Raw genomic sequence first — 22,397 nt, 5'->3', positions numbered from 1 at the left:
TAAATTCGCAGACACAACTACAGCAAAAATGCCGAAATGAAAAAGCGTCTACTGTCAAACAGACACACTATAGCCCTCGATGGACATGTGTCAATCTGTGTACCATTTCAGTTTCTAGCTTTTTTTTCTTCTTCTGAACGTAATGCGACCTAGGAACCGGGAGGCTGCCTTTGGCTGGAATCCTGGAACTGTATCACGCTGGTTTCGTGGCTGCCACCGCATTCATCATCCGAGAAAAAGAAGTGAAACAAAACCAATGTATGCATGGTTGTGTTTATTCGAGCGTTTCTTTTAGCTGTTGCGGTTCGTGTTTATTCGGGCGTTGGATCCCCTGTTCAATGCGGAACCATCAACGCACGCATGCAGTAATCCTTTCGGCAGTTTCGGTCATTCGTCGGGTCGGTGCCAATGTATATAAACCGGTCGAGCAAGTCGATCTCAGTCAGTGTGATCTCGAGCTTTCGACTGACAACAGACAGTTTCGAGGCGCCGGTCGGAGGGGAAACCAATGGCTCGCGCCGTCCTGGTCGCGGCGCTCGTCCTCTGCGCCGCCGCCGCCCTGGCGCACGCCGGCCGCGTCATACCAGAGGAGGAGCAGGAGCCCCGCGTCCTCGAGGCTGCGTCCTGGCTGGAGCCGCCGGCCGAGGCTCCGTCGCCGTACGCCGGTGGCGTGCAACTGAGAGACAGCGGTAGCACCGGAGGGTACGTCGTCGACGTGCTGTGGTTCGTGATCAAGTGGGCCAAAGACGTCTGTGCGGCCGCCGGCAGACACAAGGTTCAATGAAGCTGGCCGCCGGCATTCGTCCTAGCTGCGTCCGTCGTGCTCTCTGGTCGCCTCCTCAGTCCCTAGAACGGAGTAAGAACGTAATAACGCTGCACGCATATAATGCGTCCATGTCATCTGTCGGTGGAGATTCAACAATAAGAGGATGATACTTCCCACTCTGTTCCCGCTCTGGTTTATGTAGTTTGCTCACGTTGTAGTACGTTGTGACCATGAGATGGGATGCTGTTCGTGCAGTCTTCTGAAATTTCACCCCGCTTACGCAACAGGACTTCCGACATATGTCGATGATGCGCTTCTCTCTGTTCCTCTTGTTCTGCGATGCAAGTTTTTTTTTCGAGTCTGTTCTGCGCGTTGGGCTGCTCCATTGCTCAGCAGGGCGGGAGCAATGGGCTTTATGTCCGGGCCTAATGGGCCAGCATCGAGAAAGCCCACCTCCCAGCTGCAGTTCTTTCGTTGGAGACCCCGTCGAGACGCTTCGAGAGACTGCTTCTCGTGGTAGAGACGGACGGATTCCGCAATCGCCTCTCCTGCCGGAGTGCCGGTACGTTCAGGTCTGTATCCTTTCTCCCATCTATAAATTCCCCCAGACGCATCGACCCCGCTTTCAACGAATCCACTCGCCAGCTGATTCCGATCGAGAAAAAAGAAAATCCTCCACCGCAACACAGCGATCGATCTTTAGCTCGCGCGATCCGTCCCGTCCCCTCCGTCAAGGTATGCGCGCGCCACCGATTCCTTGTTCCCCCGGTCTATCTATCTGTTCACGTTGTGAGATTGATTGAGGTGCTTTCGTGTCAGGCCCTGAACCGCGGACGTACTGAAGATGGACACCAACTTTGTTTTCAGACAAGCAACGGCTGAGATGGCAAGATGGCGTTTCAAGCGATCCAACGGCTCGGATGTATCCTCGCCGGTCTCCAGTAGTTTTAAACCGTTTACTGTATTGTAACCGTTAAGTGACTGTCGGTGAATACATCGTGAGCTGGAAAGGTTATATGTAGCGTGTGTCGCGTGAAGGAGGGCAAGTAATTATTTCCCCAAATTCCTTAGCATAGGTAGAAACCCTAGTTCATCTTGTAAGGCGGGGTATCTTGGCTCCGATCCCCAAAATTGTATCAGCACAGAACCTCAAATTCCCCTGATCCAATGAAATTCAGATAGATCGGTGCAATTCCTGCATTCCGGTCCTCACAAAGGTATCAGAAGCTAGTCGATTTTCGGCATCGACGAAGCGGGGCGGCGGATCAAGCAGAGGAGAACGAGGGGTTGGGTTCTCCCGTAAAATCCCTCCCGTCCCTCCCTGTTTGCGGTGGCGGTGGTGACGTCTGTGGAGGTGAACACGGTGGCGGCGAACATTCGGGCACAGATCGACGAGTCCGGGAAGGTTGCGGGGAGATATTCTTCTCTTGGTAAAATTCCTGTCCCTTACGACGATCCGTGTGCTTTTGGCGGCGTAAAATTCGGGGCGATTCTGCAGGTTGGTTCGCTGTAAAATCCCTGTAGAGCAACGAAGTTACAGGAAGCGAGATCGGGTCAGAGGTCACTGTCTCCACTCTAGATCCGAAGATGGCAGACACGTGTGCTAAGGTCCAGATCACAGTGGACAGATTGGAAAAGGAGATGGCTGATTTCAGGGAGGAATTAGCGGATATGAAAGGATTGCGAGCCGTAGTATAGCAATTACGCTCTGACATGGTGACCATGCCACGAGTAGAAGCAAAACTAACAGAGATGAATTCAGAAATTCAGAAAACTCTGAATCTGATACTGCAAAACATGTCCATGAGCCAGGGGAAGGTGGAAGCAGCTACGCCAAATACAACTATTCCAGTGTGTGCAGGGTTAGGCACAGAGATTCCACCTGTGCAGAAGAGTCGGAGCAACCAGGAGTTACTCAGCCACCAGTGAGCAGAAATCTGCACCAGGAGTTTATGGGACAAGGACAGAATTCGGTCACTAAGATGTCAGGAGTGTCATCAGTACTACCTTCAGCACATATGTTCACTGAAAGTACCAAGATACATACTGATAAGCAGCAAGAGCAGATAGCACAAGACAAGTTCAGGTTATCTTCTGCAAACACTAGTGTGGCAGTACAAGCTCATACACTGGGATTTTCAGGCAATAGTGGGTATTTTGCTCCCATAACTGCACCACTGTATAACCCACTCCCTACATATAATCCTATCACAGGTCAGTACATTAACACGACCACAAATGGACCTGTGCAGCCACCAGTTTATCAAGCAGCAGGAAACTTGTATGATGCTCAAAGAAACCAACATGCCACACAGTTGGGAGGCCCTTCTTATTTTGCTAAAGCTGTGCTAAAAGGACCAAGATTAGAAATACCATTGTTCACTGGGGAGGATCCAATTGGTTGGCTGATTGCTTGTGAGAAATTTTATGATATGTCAGGCACTCCATATGATTAGTGGGTCAACCTTGCTACAGGACATCTGCAAGGAAGAGCATCTAACAGGCTGAAAAACATATGTGTTCCTTGGCAAATGATAACTTGGCAACAGTTTTGTCAGATGATTGCAGATAGATTTTCTGAAGCCAGTGTCCATGAAGCTGTGGAGTTATTGAAAAATATACAACAGAGCAGTTCAGTAGCCAACTACATTGATGAGTTTGAACATTGTGTAGCCTTGGTTAAAAGAGACCATCCCTGCTTACAAGAAAATTTTCTGCTCAGTTGTTTCATTGGAGGTCTGAAACCTGATATTAAACATGAGGTCTGTGGACAGAAACCTACTGGGATTATAGAAGCTTACTGGTATGCAAAGATTTATGAAAAGGCTGCAGCAGCAAGAAAATTACCTGCTCCAGTTGGATATAAACCCAGATCATATTCACAGCCATACAAACAACCTCCTCCTCCACTGCAAGTGCAAGTACCATCTCAAGAGAAGTACACTGTGCCTTTTCCCAAAGATGCAAGGGCATGCTGGTACTGTAGAGAGCCATGGACAAGACAGCACAAATGTAAGATTGGAAAAACACTACACATTCTGCAAGAAGTAGATGAGGATGCTGACAGTGACAATATAGAGGAAATCACTGCCCAGGAGCAAGTATATCATACAGCTCCTAATACTCCAGATAAGGAAAAAGGGGTTGAAGGAGTTGCATCAAAACCTACACAAGCAATGCATATTTCTGCAAATGCTACAGAAGGGACAACAGGTCCAAACACCTTTTCCTTAATACTGGAAATTGCTGGAAGAAAAGCAACAACTCTGTTTGACAGTGGTTCCTCAGACACTTTCATGAGTACAGAATTTGCAATCAAAAGTGACTGCTATCAACAACCAATGGCTCCCAGAAAGGTCACAGTAGCAGGAGGAGGAAAACTTCTGTCTACAGCCAAAATCCCTGAAATGAATTTTAAAGTGCAGGGTCACACTTTCCAGAGCAGTTTCAAAGTGCTGGATCTAGTGTCTTATGACATTATATTAGGTGCTGATTGGATATACCAATACAGTCCCATTTGTTTAGATCTAGTGGAGAGATTGTTGATTCTCACTAAGCAGGGACAACCAGTCACTTTGTTTGATTACACAATACCCAAGAAGAAGTGTCTGATTTCAGCAGCTAAATTGGAAAAATTGCTCAAGAAAGGTGTGATGGGTTATATTTTGCAGATACATGAGATGGAATCTGAACATAACAAAGAGCACACTCCTCCTCCTGTGGCTCTACAACCACTACTCCAAAAATATGCTGATATTTTTGAAGATTCTCAGAAATTACCTCCCAATAGACCTTGTGATCACAGAATTGTGTTGCAAGAAGGAGCAAAACCACCAAATCTGAGGCCATACAGAGTTCCTCACTATCAGAAAGCTGATATGGAAGAAATTATCAAACAGTTAATCAAAAAAGGAGAAATACAAGAAAGTTTTAGTCCTTTTTCTTCTCCTGCAATTATGATTAGAAAGAAAGATGGAGGATGGAGACTGTGTGTGGATTACAGAGAACTAAATGCTATCACAATCAAGAACAAGTTTCCTATGCCCATCATTGAAGATTTGTTGGATGAGTTGTATGGAGCTAAGGTATTCTCCAAACTGGATTTAAGATCTGGGTACCATCAAATCAGAATGTCCACTGCTGATATTCCCAAGACAGCTTTCAAAACACACATGGGGCATTATGAATACACTGTAATACCTTTTGGGTTATCTGGTGGCCCTGGTACTTTTCAAGGGTTAATGAACAATGTGTGTGAAGAAATCAATGAACTAGAGGAGAAGAAATGTATATTAGTGTTCTTTGATGATATGCTCATTTTCAGCAAATCCTTAAAAGAGCACATTGCCCATTTAGAAAGAACCTTTGCAACCTTGAGAAAGCATCAACTGTATGTGAAAATGTCCAAATGCACCTTTGCAACAAATCAAGTGCATTACTTAGGACATGTGATTTCTGATCAAGGAGTATCCACTGATCCTAGCAAAATTCAGGATGTCATGGATTGGCCAGAACCTAATAATGCCACAAAGTTAAGAGGATTTCTGGGTTTAACAGGATATTACTGAAGGTTTGTGAAGGACTATGGAAAAATCTGTAGACCTCTACATGATATGCTCAGAAAAGATGCTTTCCAGTGGGAATCTGCTCAGCAACAAGCTTTCCACACTTTAAAGCAAGCAATGACAACCTGTCCTGTATTAGCACTTCCAGATTTCTCTGTTCCATTTACTATAGAAGCAGATGCTTGTGCAACAGGGATTGGAGCTGTACTCATGCAAAAAGGGAAACCACTGGCTTATCTCAGCAAGAGTTTAGGACCCAGGTCTGCAGCTCAATCAATTTATGAGAAAGAAGCAATGGCTATACTAGAAGCACTTAAGAAGTGGAGACATTATGTGTGGGGAAACAAGTTGATCATCAAAACTGATCAGCAGTCTCTAAAATACATGACAACTCAAAGGTTGACAGAAGGTGTTCAACACAAATTGCTCTTGAAATTGTTGGAGTATGATTATTCCATTGAATATAAAAAAGGAAAGGAAAATGTAGTGGCTGATGCATTGTCCAGGAAGGAGATACTAAAAACAATGCAATGCAATAATGTTACTGTGGTAGTTCCTAAATGGACTGAAGATGTAGCACAAAGTTATTTAGGGGATCAGGACAGTGATAAACTACTAAAGAAAGTAGCTGCTGATACTGATCAAAACCCTAAGTTCTCTCTCAACAAAGGACTGCTGAAATACAAAAATAGGATTTATGTAGGAGCAAGCACTGAATTCAGAAAGCAGTTGCTACAGACATTTCATTCATCTGCTTTGGGAGGACATTCTGGTAGTAAAGCTACTTACTACAGATTAAAGAAAGTGTTTTATTGGCCCGACATGAAGAAGCACATAGAGGAATTTGTCAGTCAGTGTCCTGTTTGCCAATTGAACAAGATTGAGCACATTCATCCCCCTGGATTGTTACAACCACTTCCAGTGCCTGATATGGCCTGGGCACCCATAACAATGGATTTCATCACTGCATTGCCAAATTCACAGGGAAAAGAGGTCATTCTAGTGGTGGTGGACAGACTGACCAAATACTCACATTTCATACCTCTGACACATCCGTTCACAGTTCAAACTGTGTTTGAAGCTCTAATGGACAATGTCATCAAATTACATGGTTTGCCTATCTGCATTGTTTCTGACAGAGACACCATTTTCACCAGCAAATTGTATCAAGAATTGTTCCAAGCATTTGGGGTGAAGATCAGATTCAGTACAGCTTCTCACCCTCAAATGGATGGTCAGACAGAGAGACTAAATCAATGTTTAGAAGCATATTTGAGAGGGATGGTGTTCCAAGAACCAAAGAAATGGTTGAAATGGCTGTCGTTAGCTGAATTGTGGTACAATACCAGTTATCATTCTTCCTTGAAATGTACTCCTTTTCAAGCATTATATGGGTACAAACCACCTCAAGTAGGAGAATTTGCTGTTGACACAACCTTGTCTCCAGCAGCAAAATTGACAGTGGCAGGAAGGGAGCAAATGATGCAAAAGCTGAAAGCCAACTTGGAACATGCACAAAACAGGATGAAATATTTTGCAGATAGACACAGAACAGACAGAGCATTTGAGGTGGGAGACAGGGTATATCTCAAATTCCAGCCATACAGACAGAATGCATTTGGTCTCAGAGGATCACTGAAACTACGATCAAAGTTCTATGGTCCTTACACAATTTTAGAAAGAGTTGGAGAAGTTGCTTATAAGCTGCAGTTACCAGAGGGCACAAACATCCATCCAGTGTTTCACATCAGCCAGCTCAAGAAACATGTAGGACATCAAGTTGTGCCTCTACCGCACGTTCCACTGGTCACCCCAGAAGGATATGTCAAAACTATTCCTATAGCTGTGCTGGACCGCAGGGTGGTTCAACGCAACAAGAAACCGGTTGGCCAATGCTTAGTACAGTGGGAGAGCCTCGCACCTGATGATGCTACTTGGGAAGACGCAGCCTTCCTCAACAAAACATTCCCAGGTCACAAGCTTTTTCGCCTCGAGGACAAGGCGGTTGTCATGGCGACGGCATTGTCAGGCCCTGAACCGCGGACGTACTGAAGATCGACACCAACTCTGTTTTCAGACAAGCAACGGCTGAGATGGCAAGATGGCGTTTCAAGCGATCCAACGGCTCGGATGTATCCTCGCCGGTCTGCAGTAGTTTTAAACCGTTTACTGTGTTGTAACCGTTAAGTGACTGTCGGTGAATACAGCGTGAGCTGGAAAGGTTATATGTAGCGTGCGTCGCGTGAAGGAGGGCAAGTCATTATTTCCCCAAATTCCTTAGCATAGGTAGAAACCCTAGTTCATCTTGTAAGGCGGGGTATCTTGGCTCCGATCCCCAAAATTGTATCAGCACAGAACCTCAAATTCCCCTGATCCAAGATTGAGGTGCTTTCGTTGATGCGGCCAACGCGATTAGATAATGAGATTCTTATCGATTGCTCTACTGTGTCCCAAGTTGTTTCTATGCTGATAGATTGAAAGATAATCGAGGTAGTGTTGAGGATGACTGGATGAGTGAGTGTATCTCGATCAGTTGTACTCGCCATCTAGGGTTTTCAGTAGATTTTGACGGGTTAGTTCTTTTTTTTGGAACATAGACGCTAGCAGCGTCCGGCTTTAACTTAATAAAGCCACCAGGCAGAATCCACACATAGAGTCTTACAAGCCAAATAAAGACAGTCAACGAGCACATGGCTCAAGATATAGCTAAGGAGATCGCAGCCACAAGTTCGATATCACAAAAGCGAAACATCAAGGCCAAAGCTAGCAAAACAAGGAAGTTCATGGTGCAGCCATCATCCCTTGCCGCGCCTTCACCATGGTTGTCTTGATCAGCTCCATAGTCTCTTTCATGCGCTCGATGTCACGCTTCTTCCCCAGCAGTGCCCATACCTGAAGGAAAATATGACATTTGAAGATAATATCAACGGGGTGGGCCGGGAACTTGTGTTCAATCGTAATTTTGTTTCACATTCTTGTTTATTGCTGCATTCAGATATTGATCCACGATCTGGCTTTATAATGGATCTGCTGATGTCCAGTCGACTTGTTGCACAAATCTGCTTGATTTTAACTGGAAATATATCTTAACAGAGATTATGGCCTTTTCATTTTTGCTATGCGGTTGTTATTTGTTTATTTGTTAATTCTGAACTGCGGATTTACTATCTTTTTTTAGGACGAATTTACTACTCCCTCCGTCCCATAATATAAGAGTGTTTAGTGTCAAAAACGCTCTTATATTATGAGACGGAGGGAGTATCTTTTACAACCTTGAAGTAAAACCACGACGTTTATTTTGGATGGAGTATTAGATTTGGATTATCTCAGTCTTTCTTGTTGTTTGTTAATTTTAACTGCAGAATAACTATTTGTAACAAGATATATAATTTATCGCAGTCCTTGTTCTATGACTGTTGATCTGTTCATACGCACCTAACTTGGTCAACTAAAATGCTCTGTTTGCAATTTTCAACTATGCATGCCTATCACATCATTTAGATTAGTGCCCTTTGTCTCATGGCTTTGCTAATCGATTTATCTATTCATGTAAGCCTCTTCCTTGGTGACTTATCCTGCTTTGTTGTAATTTCCAATTATGCAGATGCAGATCTTCGTGAAGACACTCACAGGCAAGATCATCACGCTTGAGGTCGAGTCCTCTGACACAGTCGACAATGTGAAGGCGATGTTCCAGCATAAGGAGGGTATCCGGGTGGACCAGCAGCGCCTCATCTTTGCTCGCAAGGAGCTTGAGGATGGCCGGACACTTCTTGATTACAATATACAGAGGAAGTCCACCCTCCACCTGGTGCTCAGGCTCAGAGTTGGTATGCAGATCTATGTGATGACACTCACTGGCAAGATCATCATGTTTGAGGTTGAGTCCGACACAATTAGCCGAAGATCCATCATGTTTGAGGTTGAGTCCTCCGACACAATTGATAATGCAAGGCGAAGATCCAGGATAAGGAGGGTGTCCCGCCGGACCAGCAGGGCCTCATCTTTGCTGGCAAGCAACTGGAAGATGGCCGGACCCTGGGCGAATATAACATCCAGAAGGAGTCGACACTCCACCTTGTGCTGAGGCTTATGCAAATCGTCATGAAGACCCTCACCAGCAAGACAATCACCCTTGAGGTTGAGTCTTTTGACACGATTGACAATGTCAAAGCGAAGATCAGGGACAAGGAGTGCATCCCGCCAGACCAGCAGTGGTTGATATTTTCCTGCAAGCAACTTGAGGACCATCACCTTGGAGGTGGAATCGTCGGACACCATTGACAACGTGAAGGCGAATATCCAAGACAAGGAAGGCATCCCCCGGACAGCTCGACAACGGACACACCCTTGCTGATTACAACATTCAGAAGGAGTCTACACTCCACTTGGTGCTCCGCCTTCGTGGCGGCCAGTGAATTTCTTTGGGTTCCCGGAAGTTTGGTTCGCATGTCTGTTGAGCCTGGTGGCCTCTTCGTTCGTCGACGTCGTCTTTTTGGTTACGTGAAGTTTGTGTCATGTGTCGTTTCTGCACCTCTTTATCCGTGTGCAGTTTGTGAGACATCTGATGCTGCCTTTGAGCAGCTGCTTGGTCTATGTTATGAATGAGTTGACCTCAGTCCTCTGGATGTCTGATGACCTGTGTTGTGTTGGTCCTGTGGTCGTTTTTGCTATCAAAGATCGTAACTTCAGATTTGGCGTTTCCACGTTTACTGGTCAGTTCCAAACATCTAATTTATCCAATAGGCGTACCCTGAATTCTTCTTGATACGTGAACATCATCATAGATGTTCAGTTCGTGGCGTTTCCAGTCTGCCACTGAACTTGCCTGTGTTGTTTGCAGGTCTAGACATGCACACCGGCGTCATTTCGTCTGAAATTAAATAAGTTGGGTGATTGTTGTATTGCCAATGTTCAGATCGTCTATATAAAGCCGCTGTTCAGCGAAATCTGCAGATTGCAGGTTTCCTTTTCCTGATAATAACATGTTGCAGGTTTCCTTTTCCCGCACTAGGGCATCAACACTGTCCATCAAAACGAACACCCAAAACATTCGTGGACGCTTTCTCGAAATAGGCTCACGCCCCGCTTTATATATAATACAAACATCATAGTGCACGGCCGAACGTTACAAGGTAATGAGGAGACTCTCTTACAAAGCAGATCTTTGTGAAGACACTCACCGGCAAGACCATCACTCTCGAGGTTGAGTCTTCCGACACAATTGACAATGTCAAAGCGAAGATCCACGATAAGGAGGGCATACTACCGGACCAGCAGCGCCTCATCTTTGCAGGCAAGCAGTTTGAGGGTGGACGCACCCTTGCTGATTACAACATTCAGAAAGAGTCCACGTTGCACCTGGTACTTCGCCTCTGTGGAGGCATGCAAATCTTTGTGAAGACCTTGACTGGCAAGATCATTACCCTAGATGTTGAGTCTTCTGACACCATTGACAATGTTAAAGCCAGGATCCAGGATAAGGAGGGTATCCCCCCGGATCAGCAGCGTCTGATCTTCGCCGGCAAGCAGCTCGAGGATGGTCGCACTCTGACTGATTACAACATTCAGAAGGAGTCTACTCTCCACCTGGTGCTCCGCCTTCGTGGTGGCCAGTGAGTTCTTTGGGGCCCTAGAAGTTTGGTTCGCAACTCTCTCCCTGGTGGGCCTCCTCCCTCTTCATCTCTTTGAGTTATGTACAACTCAGTGTCTAGTGCCGTTGTTGAAAATCTTTATTCCTGTGCCACCTGTGAGAACATATGCTATCTTAGCTGCCTTTGAGCAGCTTGGTCTATGTCATTAATAAGTGAACCAGAATCTTAATTCTTGTTAACCTGAAATGTTCTTATCCTGTGATTACGTTAAAGTGAACCATTTGTGTACATTTTTGTCCCTCCGGGCTAAAAGGTGCTCAGGAACAAATGCTGCCGCCGATTTGCAGCCGCTTTTTCTCTCCGTTCCTCCTGTTCTGTGACGCAAGTTTTTTTTCCCTCTTATTCCGAGTTATTTTTTTCCAAGTGTTTTTTTAGAATCTTTCTGAGTCTGTTATGCGGTGCAAGTTACAGATGCACACTGCTTAGAGCATCGACCCCTTAAAAGCGGTTAAACCCGTAAAAAATAAGGCATTTACAATTTCGGTCGAAAGAATGGTCCCTAGCAGATCCCGTAATGTTTTTAAGGGGCACCGAGACTCCATCCGCGAGAACCTTATATGAACAGATTGAAAAGCAGTATACAGTTCAACCCGTAAACAGTCAAACCTCGTCGGAGCAGATGCACCACCGCGGAACTGGCCGGAATCAAAACGAAACTCGCCGGAATCCGTCCCCGCACATCAAAAAAGGTCGCCGCACACCGGAATTGTGTTGCTGGTTGTCCAAATTGTGGCCGGCTTGACCTTCACCGCCAAGGCGAGGCCGGCCACGGGCGGGGTGGAGTAGGCCGCCGGCGGCCCAACTCAAGGTGGGGCAGCGCCGGAGAAGGGCAAGAGAGGCGCAGCCGGGGTGGGGGAGGCACGGCAGGGGCGGACATGGCTGGGGTGGAGCGCGGCGGCGGCGGGCGCGGCCGGGCCAGGGTGTGCATGGCCGGGATTGGACAGGCAGGGGCGAGTGGCATCCGGAGGGAGCGTGGCCGGAGCGGGATGGGTTTGGCCAGAGCGGGGCGATTGCTTGTTGTATTGTTCCAGATACAGTTCGTAATACGGTATCTGTATTTTTCGGCAAAGTTTTGTACCGTAAAAATGGTTTAAAGGGCCCTTTAAACGCGTTTCTAAGGGTTAGCTTTTAAGGGATCTACTAAAGATGCTTTTAGGTTGGGCTCCCGTATGGTGATTCCTATACGGCGCGTAGGTCGAGGGTTATCGACACAGCGCGCGCAGCCCCCTCCCCCCCCCCCCCCCCCCGCCCCACCCCTTGAGCGCTGGAATTTCTATGGGCTGGCCCGTTAAATTCGGGATTACCCCCAACCGGTTTTGGGAAGGTTCTAGGACCTTCCCTCAGCCGTTTTTTCCTTTTTTTCCTTTTAGTTTTTTTTCTTTCTTTGTTTTATTTTTATTTTTCTGTATTCCAATAGTTTTTTCTTTTCTTTTCATCTTTCTTTTTTTCTTTTCTTTTTTCTTTTTCTTCTTTACTTTTTCACCTTTTTCGCGAACTTTCTTTTCAAATCCACAGACATTTTTTTGTTCATCGCATTCAAAAAATGTTCCTCGAACTTAAATTTTGTTCATCGGGATTTAATTGTTTTTCATCAAAATCCTAAATTTGTTCACCGTATTCAAATTTTCATCGTTTAAAAACATGTACGTAAATTTCGAATTTTTTTCATCAATTTCAAAACAAATTCATCAAATTTAAAATTTGTTCATCCATGTTTTTTTAAAATATGTTCATCTAACTGAAAAATGTTCATCATATTCAAATTTTGTTCATGATAATTTTTAAAAATGTTCAACAATATCAAATTCAGTAGCAATTTTCAAAAGCATGAACATTTTTTGGCTCCACAAACCTTTTAAATTCGCATCAATTTTTGAATTTTGAATAGTTTTGGAAATCCTGGATTATTTAAAAAACAAAAAACGAAAACGAAACAAGACAAATAGGGGGCTTCCCGCTGCCACTCATGGGTCGGCCCAAAGTGGGCGCAGGGGTGCGCGCGCGTCCGCTGCCTGGCGCGTGCTGCGCCATATAGGAGGGGAAATGCCTATTAGCCGCTTGTTGCGGCAAGTAGTCGTGACGATGCACAGGGGCAGATTGACAAGCCTTAGGATGCGCCGGCCCGTTCAAATGTTTGAGCGATTCCGGTTTTGGAATATTCTAGGCGGTTCCCAGCCGTTTTTTTCTTGTTTTGGGAACCTTATAAGAGGTGCCTGAACTGGTGTTTCCATTTCCCCTTCTATCCCTTTTTGTATCTTTTCTTTTTTCTGTTTCTTTTTCTTGTTTTGGGAACCTTATAAGAGGTGCAAAAAATGTTCCTGTTTTATAAAGTCTTTCGGGAATTTTAAAAAATATTCTTCTTTTCAAATTTTGTTTGCAATTTCAGAAAAAAAATGTTTTAAAAAATGTTCATTAATTTTAAAAAAGTTCTTCTTTTCAATTTTTGTTATTTTCAAGTTTTAAAAAATGTTCAAGAATTTCAAAAAATGTTCTCCTTTTCAGATTCTGTTCCGAATGTCACTCATAAAATGTTCATATTTTAGAAAGTGTACAGGAATTTCGAAATATGTTCTCATTTCGAAAATTTACTCAAAATTTCAGAAAACTATACGTGTTCAAAAAATGTTTCTTGTTTTTAGAAAAATCAGAATGTCAGAAAATTTTCAATTTTTCAAAAACTGTTAGGTTTTGCAAAAAATGTTCGTTTTTTGGATTATAAAAATTGTTCATATTTTTTCCCAAAAAAGCTTGGGATATCAAAAAATATTTGAGGCATTTCAAATTGTTTGAAATTTTCAAGAAATGATTCTAAAATGTTTTTTTTTCCAAAATCTCAACCCTGTTGTATGTTGTTATAGAGTTTAATGTTCAGAAGCAACTTTGTGGTGGACTGGCTAAGTGATCGCGGTCTGCGTTCTGGTGTGAGCAAGATCTTGTGACGAATCCTAGTGTCACCTATTTGTTTTTCGGGTTTTTTAGGTCGCGTGATACAAGAAAAACAAGCGGCTTTTGCGTCGGTGGGCCAACCCAGTCTTGCTTCGCCCGTGTGTGTCGAGCTTTTGTTTGACGCAAAATGCGTAAGGTCCTTATAGGGGGAGGTGCTATGTGCCGCATTCTGCGGCAAATACACGCCCCGTTGCAAAGGGTGCATTCGACTGGGCCGGCCCATTGCAGCGCACCGCGAACGCGATGGTCAGAAATCGCAAAAAGTCAAGTCGTGGTAGCTGGGATTCGAACCGGCGACTAGCAATTACCGCGTGCTCGCTGTTAGCCACTATGACCGAATATATATAATTGACAAATTGACATCGCAAAAGTTAAAAACCAATAGCAGTAGCAGACTTAACACTATTTCGAAGAACCCCAAACAATATTCCAAAATTTGAGTTATTTCTGAACTTACAAACAATTCTATGAAATGGCAAATACATATTGAAATTATCGATCTTTTTCATAAACATGAACATTTTCCAAATTTGTGAACACAATTTCGAAATGGGAACAATTTTTAAAATCACGAACATATTTTGATTTTTGAGAACCAATTTCGAAATGGAGAACAATTATCAAAATCCCAAACGAATTTGAACCGCGAACAATTTTTGAATACATGATTTTTTTAAAACAAGAACATTTTTTGAAACTTGAACAGTTTTTGTAAAACAGTAACAATTTTTGAAATCCTGGTCATTATTTGAAAAGTTCTGATAAATGTGAACAAAAACATTCCAAACAATTTTTTAAATGCATACACATTTTGAATTTATGAACAATTTCTAAAAACACGACCCTTTAAAAAAGTGAAAGTTTTTCAAAAGCATGAACAATTTTTTAAAAGTTTCCGAATAATTTTCATAATATGATTTAAAAAATAAAAAAACTTGAAAAAAAAAGAAAGGGAAAATAAAATAGAAAGAAAGAAGAAAACTAAAGAGAAAAACGAAACAAAGAAAAAGGAAAAAAGGAAAACCGTGAAAAACCAAAAAGAAACAGGACAACTGGTTCAAGGTCCAGAAAAAACCAGCTGGGAAACTCTTGAAGTTCCCCAAATCCGGAAACGCTGCAACACGTTAATGGGCTAGCCCAAGTCAGCGCTCGATCTCCAACTCCGTGTGAAAGGATGCCTATTCAACGCAGAATGCGTCAAATAGCATATATCTATTTGGATCCCTTGCCAGGTTACCTCGCTAGGCAAAGCTAGCCTTGCCGACGGAGGCTAGCCGATTTGGCTCGCCTGCTCGAGAGAAGAAAAGGTTGGAAACCGCTGGTAACAAGGCAAGCTAAGCAAGCCACTAGTAGAAAAGAGGGCTTTGGTTCAGGCCGGGTCAGCCCATTAGTCCCGGTTCAGTCAAAACCGGGACCAATGGGGGCACTGGTCCCGGTTCGTGAGGCCAGGGGCCTGCCGGGCCTCGTGGGGTCATTGGTCCCGGTTCGTCTGGCCCCTTTGGTCCCGGTTGGTGGGACGAACCGGGACCAATGGGCCTCGCTCCTGGCCCACCACCGTTGGTCCCGGTTGATGGCTTGAACCGGGACCACAGGCTGCCCTTTAGTCCCGGTTCATGCCACGAACCGGGACCAATGAGGTGCCTATATATACCCCTCGCCCGCGAGCAGAGCACTCCAGTGCTATGATTTTCTCTGGCCGGCGAGGGGAGGGCTTTGTGGTGCTCTAGCTCACCTCCTATGCACATGAGGTGTTCAATGAAATGCCCGAGCCACACTAGTTAAGCTTTCTCCTCTCGAAGCTCGACCTCAAAGCTCCATTTTCCTCGAGATTTGTCTAGGTTTAGCGGCCCGTCACGTCCCATTCCCGTCTTCACCGTCGTCGATCGCCCGCGCCGATCTCGTCGCCTGCACCACCGTGGTGAGCCTCTTGTTCTTATCTTCTTTCTGAAAGAAAAAAATTCTTACTTTAGATAGATACTTGTCTAATTTTCTTACTATTTTATTGCTTGTTATTATATAGTGCGCTGGTTTTGGTATCCGCCCCCGTCGGCCCTCGTCCTATCTATGATTCGGATGTGGTATATATTATCTTTATAACTATTGGTTTATTTATTGTTTATGAAAATTATGCCGACCAACGTGACATAGATTTTATTTATCTAGGAGGTATGTGAACCGGAAATTCCAACCGACCCTATTGTCGAGAGGTTAAATTTAGTTGAAAAAGAAAACAATTTCTTGAAGGAAAAAATAAAAAAAATTGAGGAGGAGAAGATGATATTGGAGTTGCATGTTGCGGATGTCGTCGATGATCACAAGAGCAAGATGGATGCAATGCGCTTGAAGATTAGAAAGATTAGAAAATATGCCGTTCATACCGAGGCTTGGTATCATTATGTCGTTGGATCAATTGTTACCTTGGTTGCGATTATGATCGCATTTGTTTTCGCATTGAAATATTTTACATAGTTTCAATGTATGGTTTAATTAATTAGATGCTCTGGAGAGCTATATGTTGTTAGATGAGAACTATGTATGTACTTTGGTTTAATGTGATGATGAACTTCTATTAATTTGGTCACTTAATTATCTATTCATGATGTTCTGTAATAGTTTTTGACACACTTAATTATATATAATGCACGCAGATGAACCGGCAATGGATGTACGGTGACAGACACACCTCCGAATACATTAAGGCGTGCATGATTTTCTCGAAGTGGCTGAGGCAAACAAGCAGAATGGTTTTATGTGTTGTTCATGCCCTAAATGTGGGAATACGAAGTCTTACTCTGACCGGAAAATTCTTCACACCCACCTGCTTTACAAGGGTTTCATGCCACACTATAATGTTTGGACGAGGCACGGAGAAATAGGAGTTATGATGGAACACGGCGAAGAAGAAGAGGACGATGACAACTATGTGCCCCCTGAATATGGTGATGCTGCAACGGGGGAAGCTGCTGAAGATCAAGAGGAACCAGACGATGTGCCCAATGATGCTGCAACGGGGGAAGCTGCTGAAGATCAAGAGGAACCAGTGCCCGATGATGATGATCTCCGCCGGGTCATTATCGATGCAAGGACGCAATGCGAAAGTCAAAAGGAGAAGCTGAAGTTCGATCGCATGTTAGAGGATCACAAAAAAGGGTTGTACCCCAATTGCGAAGATGGCAACACAAAGCTCGGTACCGTACTGGAATTGCTGCAGTGGAAGGCAGAGAATGCTGTGCCTGCTGACAAAGGATTTGAGAAGCTATTGAAAATATTGAAGAAGAAGCTTCCAAAGGATAACGAATTGCCCGACAGTACATACGCAGCAAAGAAGGTCGTATGCCCTCTAGGATTGGAGGTGCAGAAGATACATGCATGCCCTAATGACTGCATCCTCTACCGTGGTGCATACAAGGATCTGAACGCATGCCCGGTATGCGGTGCATTGCGGTATAAGATCAGACGAGATGACCCTGGTGATGTTGACGGCGAGCCCCCCAGGAAGAGGGTTCCTGCGAAGGTGATGTGGTATGCTCCTATAATACCACGGTTGAAACGTCTGTTCAGAAACGAAGAGCATGCCAAGTTGATGCGATGGCACAGTGAGGACCGTAAGAAAGATGGGAAGTTGAGAGCACCCGCTGACGGGTCGCAGTGGAGAAAAATTGAGAGAAAGTACTGGGCTGAGTTTGCAGCTGACCCAAGGAACGTATGGTTTGGTTTAAGCGCGGATGGCATTAATCCTTTCGGGGAGCATAGCAGCAATCACAGCACTTGGCCCGTGACTCTATGTATGTATAACCTTCCTCCTTGGATGTGCATGAAGCGGAAGTTCATTATGATGCCAGTTCTCATCCAAGGCCCTAAGCAACCCGGCAACGACATTGATGTGTACCTAAGGCCATTAGTTGAAGAACTTTTACAGCTGTGGAATGGAAACGGTGTACGTACGTGGGATGAGCACAAACAGGAGGAATTTAACCTGCACGCGTTACTATTTGTAACCATCAACGATTGGCCCGCTCTTAGTAACCTTTTAGGACAGACAAACAAAGGATACCACGCATGCACGCACTGTTTAGATGACACTGAAAGTATATACCTAGACAAATGCAGGAAGAATGTGTACCTAGGCCATCGTCGATTTCTTCCGACCAACCATCAATGTCGAAAGAAAGGCAAGCATTTCAAAGGCGAGGCAGATCACCGGAAGAAGCCCGCCATGCGTACCGGTGATCACGTACTTGCTATGGTCAATGATTTACACGTAATCTTTGGAAAGGGTCCCGGCGGACTAGCTGTTCCGAATGACGCTGAGGGACACGCACCCATGTGGAAGAAGAAATCTATATTTTGGGACCTACCCTACTGGAAAGACCTAGAGGTTCGCTCTTCAATCGACGTGATGCACGTGACGAAGAACCTTTGCATGAACCTGCTAGGCTTCTTGGGCGTGTATGGGAAGACAAAAGATACACCTGAGGCACGGGAGGACCTGCAACGTTTGCACGAAAAAGACGGCATGCCTCCGAAGCTGTATGAAGGTCCTGCCAGCTACGCTCTTACGAAAGAAGAGAAAGAAATCTTCTTTGAATGCCTGCTTAGTATGAAGGTCCCGACTGGCTTCTCGTCGAATATAAAGGGAATAATAAATATGCCAGAGACAAAGTTCCAGAACCTAAAGTCTCATGACTGCCACGTGATTATGACGCAACTGCTTCTGGTTGCATTGAGGGGGCTTCTACCGGAAAACGTCCGATTAGCCATTGTGAAGCTATGTGCATTCCTCAATGCAATCTCTCAGAAGGTGATCGATCCAGAAATCATACCAAGGCTAAGGAGTGATGTGGAGCCTTGTCAGTTTCGAGCTGGTGTTCCCACCATCCTTCTTCAATATCATGACGCACGTCCTAGTTCATCTAGTCGACGAGATTGTCATTCTGGGGGCCCGTATTTCTACACAATATGTTCCCCTTTGAGAGGTTCATGGGAGTCCTAAAGAAATATGTCCGTAACCGCGCTAGGCCAGAAGGAAGCATCTCCATGGGCCATCAAACAGAGGATGTCATTGGGTTTTGTGTTGACTTCATTCCTGGCCTTAAGAAGATAGGTCTCCCTAAATCGCGGTATGAGGGGAGACTGACTGGAAAAGGCACGCTAGGAGCGGACTCAATAATATGCAGGGCTGGACATTCTTGGTCTCAAGCACACTACACAGTTCTACAGAACTCTACCTTGGTGACCCCGTATGTCGATGAACACAAGAACAGTCTGTGCTCCAAACACCCGGAGCAGTGCGACGACTGGATTACATGTGAACACATCAGGACTTTCAGCAGTTGGTTGGAAACACGTCTCAGAGGTGACAACACTGTTTGTGATGAGCTGTACTCGTTGTCCAGGGGACCATCTTTGACTGTATTGACTTACAAAGGATACGAGATAAATGGGAATTCATTTTACACGATCGCCCAAGATCAAAAGAGCACCAACCAAAACAGCGGTGTCCGCTTTGATGCAGCAACCGAGAGGGGAAAGGACGCATATTATGGTTACATAGTGGACATATGGGAACTTGACTACGGACATGATTTTAAGGTCCATTTGTTTAAGTGCAAATGGGTCAATCTGTCGGGAGGCGGGGTACAGGTAGACCCACAGTACGGAATGACAACAGTGGATCTGAAAAATCTTGGGTACACTTACGAACCGTTCATCCTAGCCAATGATGTGGCACGGGTTATCTATGTGAATGACATGTCTACCAAACCGAGAAAAAGAAAAGATAAGGAAGCGAATACATCATACGATGAGCCAAAGCGCCACATAGTTCTTTAAGAAAAAAGGGACATCGTAGGAGTGGAGGGCAAGACAGACATGTCTGAAGATTATGAAAAGTTTCATGAAATTCCTCCCTTCAAAGTCAAGGCTGACCCAAGCATCCTGATAAACGATGAAGATTATCCATGGTTACGGCGCAATAAGCAAATGGCACAAGCGAAGAAAAAGTGAAGACTTTCTCCCGCAACTATTATGATGATACCATGCCAACGTTGTAACAGACGAGTATGATACCATTGTCCGTTTTGTACACGAAGTGCATCCAGTTTTTGCCGTAACCCTCTCAACTTTCTTGCACATGCTATGTGGATGAAATGATGATACCATGCCAACTTTCAACCTTTTCAGAGTTCATTTGAAATGCTTTTCAATTTCAGGGTCTTATAGCTCAAAATAATCAATAAATGCATGAAAAATAAGAAATGAAGTTAGAAAGGGTTAAAAATTGATGATGTGGCTTTGAATGGTGCATTTTGAACACACAAAAAGTCAGGAGTTCAAATAAGTTTTAAAAAATGAAATCCCTTTGTAACAGACGAGTTTTCGTATGAAATCCTGATACTTCGAAAGAGATTGTCCGTTTTGTACACGAAGTGCATCCAGTTTTTGTCGTAACCCTCTCAACTTTCTTCCACATGCTATGTGGATGAAATGATGATACCATGCCAACTTTTAACCTTTTCAGAGTTCATTTGAAATGATTTTCAATTTCAGGGTCTTATAGCTCAAAATAATCAATAAATGCATGAAAATAAGAAATGAAGTCAGAAATGGTTGAAAATTGATGATGTGGCTTTGAAAGGTGCATTTTGAACACACAAAAAGTCAGAAGTTCAAATAAGTTTTAAAAAATGAAATCCCTTTGTAACAGACGAGTTTCCATATGAAATCCTGATACTTCGAAAGAGATTGTCCGTTTTGTACACGAAGTGCATCCAGTTTTTGCCGTAACCCTCTCAACTTTCTTGCACATGCTATGTGGATGAAATGACGATACCATGCCAACTTTCAACCTTTTCAGAGTTCATTTGAAATGCTTTTCAATTTTAGGGTCTTATAGCTCAAAATAATCAGTAAATGCATGAAAAATTGTGCATGGAAAATAACAAATAAAATAAATAAGTAATTAGAAACAAAATAATATAAACTTTAATAAAATATATAAGTACAAACAAAATAAAATAAACTTTAATAACATAAATAAAATTTATGAAACTAAAATTATCAAAGTATTTTCTGTTCAAAACATTATAAGCAACCTCTATTATGATTGAAACTAAAATTATATAAAATTGATGCAACTAAAATTATCGAAGTATTTTCTGTTCAAAATCATTGAAAGCAAAAAGAATTTTCATAAAGAACTTTTTTTGTTAGAAACTTTAATAGCAAAAGGAATTATCATAAAGTAAAATAAATAAGTAATTAGAAACAAAATAAAATAAAATAAAATAAATAAGTTTTTGTTGTAAGTAGAAACAAAACAAAATAAATAAAGAAAAAAAGAAAACAAAAAACAGGCAAAAAATAAAAAATATGCCACCTACTAGGCCACCACGGCCTGAATACGACTAGAAACCCATCGATGGGCCAGGATTCAGGCCCGCAGAAGGCCTAGTAGGCCCATCAGGCATAGCAGTGACAATTAGACCCGTAAGCCTGCAATGGAGAGGAGCTCGAGAGGGGAGCGGCAGTGGGGCTTATAAACCACTGCGCGCCCCTCTCAACTAGCGAGGTGGGACTAAACTTTCGACGCGGGCGCAGCAGCACAAGGCCTTTGATCCCGGTTGGTGGCACCAACCGGGACTAAAGGGGTGCATTGGTACCGGTTGGTGGCACTAACCGGTACCAATGCCCCCCTTTAGTCCCGGTTGGTGCCACCAACCGGGACCAAAGGCTAAAAGGGGCATTGGTCTCGGTTGCTGCCATGAACCGGTACCAATGCTCTCCGTATATAAGCAGGACTTGTAAATTTTTCAGTTTCATCGAACATTTGCCCCCCGATGACGCCGAACTCATCGACGCCGCCAGGCTGCCCGTGCTCGCCGTCGCCGCCCCGCGCCCTTGCTGCCCGTGCTCGCCGACGCCGCCAGGCTGCCCGTGCTCGCCGTCGCCGCCCCGCCGCCCGCTCCTCGTCACCGCCCACTCCTCGTCGCCCCGCGCCGTTGCCCTGCCCCGACGCGCCGCCCCGGCCCGTGTCCCTGCCCCGACGCGCCGCCCCGACGCGCCGCCCCGGCCCGTGTCCCTGCCCCGACGCGCCGCCCCGACGCGCCGCCCCGGCCCGAGCCCCTGCCCCGACGCCGCCCCACGCCCCCGGCCTGCCCCGACCACACGCCGCCGCCACGTTCGGTCCGGCCGCCGGCCTTCCACTCTGTTTTTTTTCATATATATGATTTTTTTCAGATTATGTGCATATGTGTGTATATATGATTATATGTCCTGTTTTTTTTCCAGATTTTTTGTTCATATATATGATGATTTGTTTTTTGCATTTTTATAAAAATGTATATATGTATGTATGTTCTCTGTGCATATAAAAGTTAGATTTTTAGTACATTTGGGTACATTTTAGGTTAGTTTTATCTATATATGTTCTCTGATTTAGTACATTTTAGGTTAGTTTCATTTTTA

General features: G+C 44.3%; 1 pseudogene; it reads left to right on the top strand.

Annotated features, from left to right (window-relative positions):
• LOC109767843 (polyubiquitin-like) overlaps window positions 1-10,950 on the top strand; it is a 160,489-nt pseudogene extending 149,539 nt beyond the window's left edge.
• The last annotated feature ends 11,447 nt before the right edge of the window (window positions 10,951-22,397 follow it).

Source organism: Aegilops tauschii, chromosome 7, assembly GCF_002575655.3.
Source record: "Aegilops tauschii subsp. strangulata cultivar AL8/78 chromosome 7, Aet v6.0, whole genome shotgun sequence".
Lineage (NCBI taxonomy): Eukaryota > Viridiplantae > Streptophyta > Magnoliopsida > Poales > Poaceae > Aegilops > Aegilops tauschii.
Note: the sequence above shows the minus strand (reverse complement) of the source record. Positions and strands in the feature narration are given on the sequence as shown.